General features: G+C 45.4%; 1 non-coding gene across 1 annotated transcript; it reads left to right on the top strand.

Annotated features, from left to right (window-relative positions):
* Nucleotides 1–4215: 4215 nt before the first annotated feature.
* On the top strand, nt 4216–4287 carry TRNAP-UGG (transfer RNA proline (anticodon UGG)). Its single transcript has one exon. It is a non-coding gene; the product is annotated as a tRNA-Pro (tRNA).
* Nucleotides 4288–10162: the final 5875 nt, after the last annotated feature.

Genomic DNA, 10162 nt, shown 5'->3' with positions numbered 1-10162 from the left:
GTCGATCCTCCTGAACACGCGTTCAGCCGTCTTTCGCATTACTTTTCGCATTCTGCTCGGCTTTTGATGTCGGTTACTGAAATCCTAGTTCTCAAGTATCGATATTTTGTTCTCATGAGCAGTGTCCTTTTCGTTTGCATGAAAAAATAATGCTGGTATCATCTGTATAAACAAAAAAATATGCTTGATCACTAATGGCTAATAAATCATTAATGTAAAGATTAAATAAGATCGGTCCCAGAACAATGTCCTGCGGACCCCTTGCCTCCACAAGAAGCAAATCTGAATATTCGTCTTTAATAGCGAAGGACTGTTTTCTTCCTAGTAAATACGATTTTATAGATTCTAAAGGTCTTCCCCGAAATCCATTATGTGCTACTTTATGTAACAAAGTACTAAGATTAATCCTGTCGAAAGCCTTCGACAAATTCACGAAGAATCCCAAGGTTGACTTCTTTTCTTGAAATCGATTAAATATGTACTCTTTTGCGACAGGACAACCAGCTTAGTTGACATCTGTTTTTGAAAATCGCACTGTTTAGGAGTTATAAAAGAGTTACTATTACAAATAAAGTTTTGCGAACCTTTCGATATAACGGGCAGTATTGCTACTGGTTGGTAATTGAATAAATCATTCTTGTCTCCCGACTTAAACAACAGCGCGACCTTTGCAAGCTTCGGTTCGTCTGGGAAAATCTCTGTAGACAAGTAAATATTAAATAGCTAAGTTAAAACCCGTATAAGAATGTGGAGCATGAGCTTAATAGGTCCAGTCTGAAGGTCATTTATATCCCGTGCTTTACTATTTTTCCGCGACAAAAGCACTGAGAATATTTCTTCTGGACGTGCTGTCTCATAAAAAAAAGCACAATATTGTGTGTAGTGCCTAGAAAGCCCGCGGCAGTTTCATCGTCAACGCTTTCAAATAGATTAAAAAAATACTGATTAATCTTATTTTTCATTATTGCTAAACATTCAAGTTCTTTATTTTCGCGGCTTTCAGTTTTTAATAGTTTGTTCATTTTGCGCCATATGGCGTTACCACGAGAGCCTAGTTTGCTGAAAAATTTTCAAAATAATCGTTTTTAGCATCCCGCGGAAATCTCGCCACAAAATTTGTGTTTCTTATAAAGAAGAAGGTCTGTACGACTTTCTTCCGCAGAAGAAAGTAATATAGGAATTAGGAATAGAACAAGAAATATACATTTTTGTTGCTGTACAGATAAGTCTTCATAGCCTGGCGTTACTATCGAAAATTCAGTTAGTAAATTGCATGGCATGCGCTCAGACACAAGTTGTAATAGTCCCCAGCCACGGCGATTAGATCTGCTTAAGAAAAAGGTTCTAAAACTGGGCAGGAAAAATACTTCAGATTCCTATCAGGTTTCTGTGAATATAATTACTTTAAATTTAAAGCCGAATTCAGCAAGCAACACCCACAGCTCACCATGCTTCTTCCTAGCTGACTGCGCATTCCACTGCAAGAACGAGATATAAGTATCACCACTTGGACAGACAACGTCACGCGGTATGCTCATCGGAGTAAAAGAAACGAGAATGGCTGAACTGGTCAGTAGGAAAGAACTACATTATCTTTGAAAAGACGGCTTCGCATGTTACGTGTAGCGAATGAGAGGCTTCCATTTAACGTGCAAAAAGTTTGCCTCCTCTTGCCTCCTTTTTCTTTGATACAGTCCTTCCAAGTAGCTCCTTTACTTGAGAGGTCAGGTGCTCATTCACCAATAAAGGTTGCTAATCCAGTAGCTCAGTTGTGTAGAACCTCATCGTTTGTGCTTTTGCGTCTCGTTTGATCGGCAGTTAAAGACCACAACATTGTTCTGATTTTCCTCACCTGTAGCAGTACTCCGCACAGGTACACGGTGACAAACCTCAATGTCTTTTTCATTAATGGGCACACCCATCGTTTCACTAACCTTTCCAAGCTCGTCCACTGGGTTCTCATTTTTTTCAACGGGAATCCCTTTCGCTTCGACACTTTTTTTGTTTCTTGAGGACTAATGTTGAGCTGTTATCTTCAGAAATTTATAATGCACTTAGGCCTTCAGCTTTTCCACCTCTTGGGTCAAGAACTCATTGGAAAGCAGCGTTCTCTTCCTTGGCGCGAGCACATGCTCCTTTCATGGCTTCATAATGTTTGTTTACGAACTCCAAGGATTTTTCAGTTCCCTGAACTTCTTCCGGATGCGCCGCCGCGGTGGCTCAGTGGCTATGGTGCTCGGCTGCTGGCCCGAAAGACGCGGGTTCGATCCCGGCCGCGGCGGCTGAATTTCTTTGGAGGAGAAATTAGAGGCCCGTGTACTGTGCGATGTCAGTGCACGTTAAAGAACCGCAGGTGGTCGAAATTTCCGGAGCCCTCCACTACGGCGTCTCTCATAGCCTTAGTCGCTTTGGGACGTTAAACCCCATAAACCAAACCAAACCTCTTCCGGATGCCGCATTTTAAATCAGCGATCTCGGTTGCCATTGGGAAAGGTTAGCACGGAACGCAGGGCTATAAAAGTTAACAGTGCGCGGCAGAAGAGGCAACAGGGACAGCATGTACAAAATAGGAGAAACAAAGAGTTGAGACCTGTGAAATGCAATGTAAATAATCGTCTTGTGTTCCGTTCGCTGTCCCCGCTTCCAAATGGCTCCAGCGATGGACGCAGCGACATTTTAAGCGAAACCGAGCATGAGGTCCGTCACGTGGTTCCACCGGAGCTGACAGTATAACCGATGAAGCAGCAGTAGTACAACACGTGGTCAGCAGGGAACGTTTCACCTTCCAGACGTCTGTGAAACGCATGGTGGAAAAATAATGCGTTCCGTTCGCTTCACCCGCAGCCCGTCCATACAGTATCTAAATATTAGGGCGAAAACCTTTAATGCCTCATACTATCGTTAGCAAACGCTGTCGGCAGCCGTGTCGACAGACACTCTCAGCAGCCGTGTCGACAGACGCGTCGGCAGCGATGTCGATAGACGCTTCGGCAGATTTGTCCGCCTTTCGGGGTCACTGCTTAAAAAGAAACCACGCCGAGAGTGGAAATCAAACCAGAGCCTTTGGCATTTGAAGCGCGGACGCTAACACTCCGCCACGAAGGCTCAAGGTTCGAGGATGGATAGAGGCGCATCTATTGAAGGCATGGGTTTCATAAATAAAATAAAAGGAATAAAATGAAGCAAGGGAAAAATAAAAAATAAGAAAATAAACAAAAATAAAAACAAAATAAAAATAAGATATGGAAATAAAAATAAAAAAACAATAAAACTTAGAAAAAAAACAAAAAAAAAACAAGATATGAAAAATAAAGAAGTAAATAAAAACAAACAGTGCGCCAGGAAACGCTTTCGCCTTGCAGCCCTTCAGAGAGCCAAAGTGCCCCCTGAATTTTTTATCTAGAGCGAAAGGCGCCACAGTCTATGTGAGTTTTTTAAAGACCACTGCATCCTCCGTGAAAATACAGGAAGACGCGGTTTCGTGCTCGGCTTGGCTACTGTTACGTCTAAACTGCAGATTGTGCCTCGAACTTTGTAGTTGCGCCGCGATGCTTTCCTCTCGTGGTTTACTTCGAGGAGCGTCGTATTTTGGCGGCTAAATCCATGCTTTATGCCGAACAATAGCTAAGCCAAGTAAAAAAAAACTCGTATTCCCCGCATTGCTGCGCCTCATCAAGGTGGATGGAGTGTAGCGCCGCCACCTTTCCCTCTATGCTTACATCAAGAAACTCTATGGCCCCCGCTGCTCCCACTGTATAGTGCTCTAGAATACTGGTCACTATACCCACTGCCCGCTGCATGGAGGAGTTCTTTCCTTCCTCCATGGCCCGCTTTCAAAAGGTTGCCAGGCCCCTTGTTGAGGCATTCACTCAGAACGTCCCTGTCAATGCCGGGTGAGGCACGGTGTATTCTCCACCTTACGCTTGCCAATTTGAATATCACTGACTCTGTTGTTTTCACGCTTTGCTTCGACCACATCTTTATGGCATTCCTTGTGCGATGCAACGGTTGTGAAATTCTGAAAAAATAGAGGTAACCTGAATAGAATAGTGCGATAAAACAGATGCAATGCCTATAAAATTTTAACTAGCTGTAGCGGAAGGTTTCGTGAACACGAAAATGACTCTTTGCTCAAGAATAAAACCGATAGAAATCGTAAAACCGGATTTCCGGATATCTCACTCGAAAGTGGAATTCGATACTTGCATCGACCGTGGCCCGTTGGTCTAGGGGTATGATTCTCGCTTTGGGTGCGAAAGGTCGCGGGTTCAAATCCCGGACGGGCCCTTTTTTTTCCTTTTTACAATGTTGATTGTTTTGCCAAGTTTCTGCTAGAGGTCGAATTCAGGACGACTTTCGCGCTTATAAGAGCGGCTTTTGCCATGATGGATTGTGGGTACTTGATCAATCATGATATCCATCGCAGGGCGGCTTTACAGACTTTTGCTGCCCCTGGCAAAGTCAGGTTCCAGCGCGCCATCTTCCTTTCGGCATTACTACTCATCATATTGGCAACTTCAAACACTGTGTATTAAGTGTATATTCGCAAAACAAAATATAATGTGAATCAATCATTCCGGGAGAGCCACCGAACTGAAGCAATCAAAGAAAAACAGCCAGCAGACACACTTAATTCTGCTTCCGTGTGAAAAGGCGTAAGCCCATCCGCTCACTTCGTGAACGCCGTCGCCGCGCGCTGTGGCGTCATGTGACCCGATGCCACGCAGCTGGCAATTCTACCTCTGCATGGCTCTACGTAGCCGCCGCCTCGACGCCACTGCACCCCTTCTGATCTGCGCGCTAACTTCGTGAAGGAAGTCGCCACCAGACCGCGGCCTGCGCTCCGCCTGAGGGCATGACTAGATAGCTAATGGGTTAATGCCCATATATGTAGAATTGATTTTTTCTGCTTAACGTTCATAGATACATGGGAATTAAACAGCGCTACGTAATTAGACGAACACAGAGAAAGATATGACTGGACGGACGCTGTCAGAAAAGAAAATCCATCACCAACTAGCCCCGCAAGGTGTTTTATTAATATCCCTGGGAGTCCTCATACCAATCCTGGCGCAGTGGTGCACAGGTTAAGCGATGCGCCACTGCCTTGGGATGACAGGTGCTTCCATCGGTGGGACTTGCGGAATCGAAGTTGTCCAGAGCAACATCGCGCGACCATTCATTAATTTAACCGCCACTTGCCAGGCCGCATGAGGACGCCATCTCTTATGGGTGCTATCGAGTGTTCTCTCTCTCTCTCTCTCACACACACACACATGCACGCACGCACGCACGTACACACGTACACACGCACACACGCTCCCGCCTTTTTTTTTTACCTAACCTCCGAGAGTAGGAGGAGTCAACCGTCTGATGGAGTGCTTCTCAGCCAGTCGCGTAGCGTCTTGCCGCGCTACTAACGGCGGAGTGATACGTACTAATGCGCGGAATGATCTGCGAAAGTGGAGAGTCCACGTGTATTCTTATTTCTGTGGTCCTAATTTGCTGCCATGTTGTCTGCGTTAGTAACTATTTATTCATGGAAACATAAAAAAAAGCAAAATTAAAGCTAGAGCGACGCCGCCACGCAACTGGCTGAAAGGTATTCCACGCGTTGGTTCATTCCTCCTACTCTGGGAAGTCAGTAAAAAAAAGGGTGGAGCCGGGACGTTTGATCCGATTTAATAGGGAAATCTTCCGCACAGGGCAGTAATTAGGAGTTTCTAAAAGTGTTCGTTGCGGGTAGATCGAGTTCCTGCGTTAAAGAGACGAGCTCAGACTCATTTCTAAAAACGAGTTTTCGGAAAATCCAAATACGCGAAAAGAAATACGAGAAAAGCAGCACCCAAACTACGTTCATATAGATTTTTTTGTTTTTGAGGAGAGGAAATGACAGAGTAGCTGTTTCACATATCGGTGGACACCCGAACCGTTCCGTAAGAGGAGGGATAAAGGAGGGAGTGAAAGAAGAAAAGAAAAAGGAGGTGCTCTAGTGGAGGACTCCGGAATAATTTCGAGCACCTGGGGATCCTTAACTGCACTGACATCGCACAGCACACGGGCGCCTTTCTCGTCTCACTCCCATCTAAACGCGGCCGCTGCGGCCGGATTCGAGCCCTGGTACGCTGACTCAGTAGCCGCGCGTTCAAACCACTGAGGCCCCTCGGCTGGTGTACGCACATGTACACTTGACCTGCTTACGCATGTGGAACGCAGCAATTTTGTCTAGTCGCCTTCATGCCGGAATCGCTTTATCTGATCGTGACAAGGCAGTGGGGAGCAATATGGAGGGGTCAAACTTTTTTACACAAAACTGCGAATGTCCTGGTTACTTCCTCACTAAATAGCAGAATGACTTTTGGATATTATGCGCAAAGAGGAAAATTAGTCACACAACAGAAAACAACTGTGTTTGTCACACAAAATTCCAGAGTAATCAATTAATGAACGCTAAAACTTTGTTCCCGGTGATGTTGCTCACGGCTGGGGATGCCGCTTTCTTGACTGAGAATACCTGCTCACTGCTTCACTCATAGAAATGTGAAAGCAGCTAACGCAGATGCCGCCGCGGCGGCTAAGTGTTTATGACGCTCAGTTGCTGACCCGAAAGGCGCGGGTTCGATCCTGGCCTCGGCGGTCGAATTTCGATGGAGGCGAAACTCTAGAGCGCCGTGTACTGCTGCGATATCAGTGCACGTTAAAGAACCCCAGGTGGTCGAAATTTCTGGTGTCCTTCACTACGGCGTCTCTCATAGCCCGAGTCGCTTTGGGACGTTAAGCCTCCAAAACCATATGCTTCACAGGAACAAAATTGCTCACTGGACAGAAAGGAAAAGCTACCGTATCAGAAATCCTTAAGGAGCGGAGAGGGCGGCGCATCGCGTGGCCCGAGTGATGACTGAACAGTCCCAGAAGCCGCGACATGACACTTCTTGGTGACGCTCGTTCTTGGCGTCGTTTCGGTTGTGGCTCGTAAGGCAGCAAACGTTGCCACCGTCCTTACGGCCAGTGGAAGCGATGACAGTACATGAATTGACGGTGTTATGACAGCGGACGAAGCTTGACCAGGTGGAGTAGTCTGCAAAGCTGTGTGTCTATAACTTCCCGGAACAAGGGCTGAAAATGAACAGCACGACTAATTATTCCAATGACCCCTTTGTCTTACCGCGCTACTGGCTGTCATGCTTTGTTACTTTGTCTTGAGACTGAATGCAGCTCGCACTCAATAGCTGGCAAGCAATGACGTACGTCTTAAAAGTACTGACCTTTTTCGGTTAAAACCGAGTTTAAGAAAGTAACGTCGGCAAAGTGTTGTCAATTTTTTTTTAGGTTTGTACGGGAGAGTTGATAATTAAATGACGTATGAGAGGCCTCCTTCCTTGGACGACACCGTGAGTAGGACAGGGAACAGAATTTCAAAATGTGTCCCCTGGAAGCCAAATGAGCGAAATGTTTTTATTTATTTATTTACCCCTTGGGGAACATACAGGTATTACCCAGGAGGCAAGACAAGAGGAGTTGCTAAACCTGCAGTCTGGGTCTCGATCTCGCGCAGGATACAACACCAAAAGCGCTTCAAACTAAGTATTACTTGAGTTCATCGTGAACTCCAACCGACACTTGCTTTATGCACAGTAGCACGTATGCTCAGCTCGTTGGAAGCAGGTGTGTGAGGCAATGGTACAGTAGTTTAGAATATGCTGACATATAGCCTGATAGTACATGTTGCATAAATTCTCTCGACGTGAAACAGCGCGCAATGCACGAAAGGAAACACAGAAATGACGACGTTGACTCGCGACACATGTATTGACATTAAAAGCTATTCGCGTATTTCACGGCATATAGACAGCGCCACCAACCGCGCATAATGGCGGACAACTGGATCATCATAATCGTACAGTCGGATACACCGGATACAACTCAAGAACGAAGCGGCAAACACCGCTCAAAGGATGCCCTCAAGCTCATCCGACGACCGATTGTTGTGACTTCGCGGTTAATCCTATTTCACGGAGACACCTGCCAGCCACCTAAGATGTCACGCTTGTTGGAAGTATACAACAGCTGTATCCTGCCGGTACTCGCGTGTGGAGCAGAAAGGCGGAGGCTAACGAAAAGCGTTCAGCCTGAGTTAGGGACAACGCAGGGAAGTATGAAAAGTAAAATGATAGGTGTAACGTTAAGAGGCCGAAAGCGGGCGGAATGGGTGAGGGAACAAACGCGGGTCAATGACATCGTAGTCGAAATCAAGGGGAAGAAATTGTCTTGGGCAGGGCATGTAATGCGAAGTCAATATAACCGCTGGTCCTTAAGGGTAACGGAGTGGATTCGAAGAGAGGACGAGCGCGTAGCAGGGGGCGGCAGAAAGTTAGGTGGGCGGATGTGATTAAGGAGCTTGCGGGAATACAGTGGCCGCAGCTGGCAAAGGAAAGGGATAATTAGAGAGACATGAGAGAGGTTCTTCAACTGCAATGTGTATAGTCATGCTGATGATGATGATAATATCAAAATGGCGACGCCGCTGGCTCGAAGACATTCTTTGAGGGTTTTAGCTGCTTTAGTAATTTGCTTTCTGACTGAGTATTACTAATTCAGGGCTTGTTTTTCTTTCGTTTTTTGGGCGGCATATTGTAATCACTGATAGTGGTAACTACAGCGTCGCGCCTTGAGATCACAACGAAAGTGCTTGAGGATCGTCAGTGCGATGGCCAACGTCCATGGTGCTCATGGCATGCCTGCAATATATTTTGCTACGCATCGGAAGAATGGGCTATTACCTTCAGTATCTCCCTAACAGTAGCGTACAATATTGCAATATTTCAAATTTTTTTCAAGAATGCTCTATAGACTCACTGTTATGCTGTACAGGGTCGTCGGCACGCCTGGCGATGATATTAGATCGATAGTAGCATTAACTCAGGAAGACCATGAGGTGCAACGCACAGCGCAGAAGTGAGTTACAGTTCAGCACCAGGCGTGATCGACTGCGGCGTTAGCCTATTGCTCTCAGTCTCTGTAGGATCATTGTAATGCGTTGCTGGATCGTCGGCACGGCTGGCCACGATATTAGTTCGATAGTAGCATTAACTGAAGAAGACTACGACGCGCAGGGCACAGCGCGCGAGAGTGAGCATATTTTTTCGATTGCAGTGTTAGTAAAAGACGACGATGAGCAATCAACATCTGTGAAGTTCGCGGTAATCCATCTATAAAAATTCACTTTGGAAGCTGATTACCACATTCCGATACCTGCACGGCCTACACATGACGAGGTGGTATATAATAGTCACAGAAAGACCAAAAGGTAGTGTACTTTGAAGCCACATTGTAAATAAAGGAAGTACTTTACAGGTTTACATGGCATTTCTATGGAAAGCTCAATTTTTCACAATCCAAAGATGTAATTTGTAAGCTGTTAATTGCAATTGGGATATTTTGACATGCCAAGAAATAAGAGGAGGTATAGTACGCGTTTCTAGAGCCTTTATGCAATCAATATTTTATCAGCCGTTGTCGTCACCAGCGCCACTACCGTCCCCACCTCCACCACAGCAACAACCAACCACCACCCCCAGCACTACAACTCCTGTGCAGTTACTATGTAGTTGCCAGATCATATCTCCAGAGATACCATAGAAGAGCCCTATGATGGTGAATTCTTTCTCACGAGATTCCCTCGCTGGAATTTTTGTTCGCTTCGTGAGTGAAGATACCAAAGGAGGTCTTCAAATCTTCCTCTACAGATATATGCTAAGATAGTGCTGTTTATTATTGCCCCTCTGGAGAATGTGCAGTCATGGGTGCTGATATCTGCCTGGTCTGAATCTACTCTGCCCTTGATGAAAATCGAGCGAGTGTTCAGTTCAATTCAATTCAATTCTTTTTATTATCATTTCTTGAGCACAGTACATAACATCACTGTCTGGATCCTTAGCCAAAGGCTAGTTATGGATCCATGCAATAAAAGCAAAGATATTAGTGAGGACAAATGCTCTCTATATGCATGCCAAAATAATACACATAAGAATGGTGGAAAAATTCAAAGCGTACAAGCAAGAGCGTTCAAATTACAGAAATACAAGAGGGCTCACTACAAAAAAGATAGAAGAGTGTGCAAAAAAACATGAAGGCAGGAACAGCATTCTTTATACAAAATAAA

Source organism: Amblyomma mixtum, chromosome 3, assembly GCF_055824585.1.
Source record: "Amblyomma mixtum isolate Tamu chromosome 3, ASM5582458v1, whole genome shotgun sequence".
Taxonomy (NCBI): Eukaryota; Metazoa; Arthropoda; class Arachnida; order Ixodida; family Ixodidae; genus Amblyomma; species Amblyomma mixtum.
Note: the sequence above shows the minus strand (reverse complement) of the source record. Positions and strands in the feature narration are given on the sequence as shown.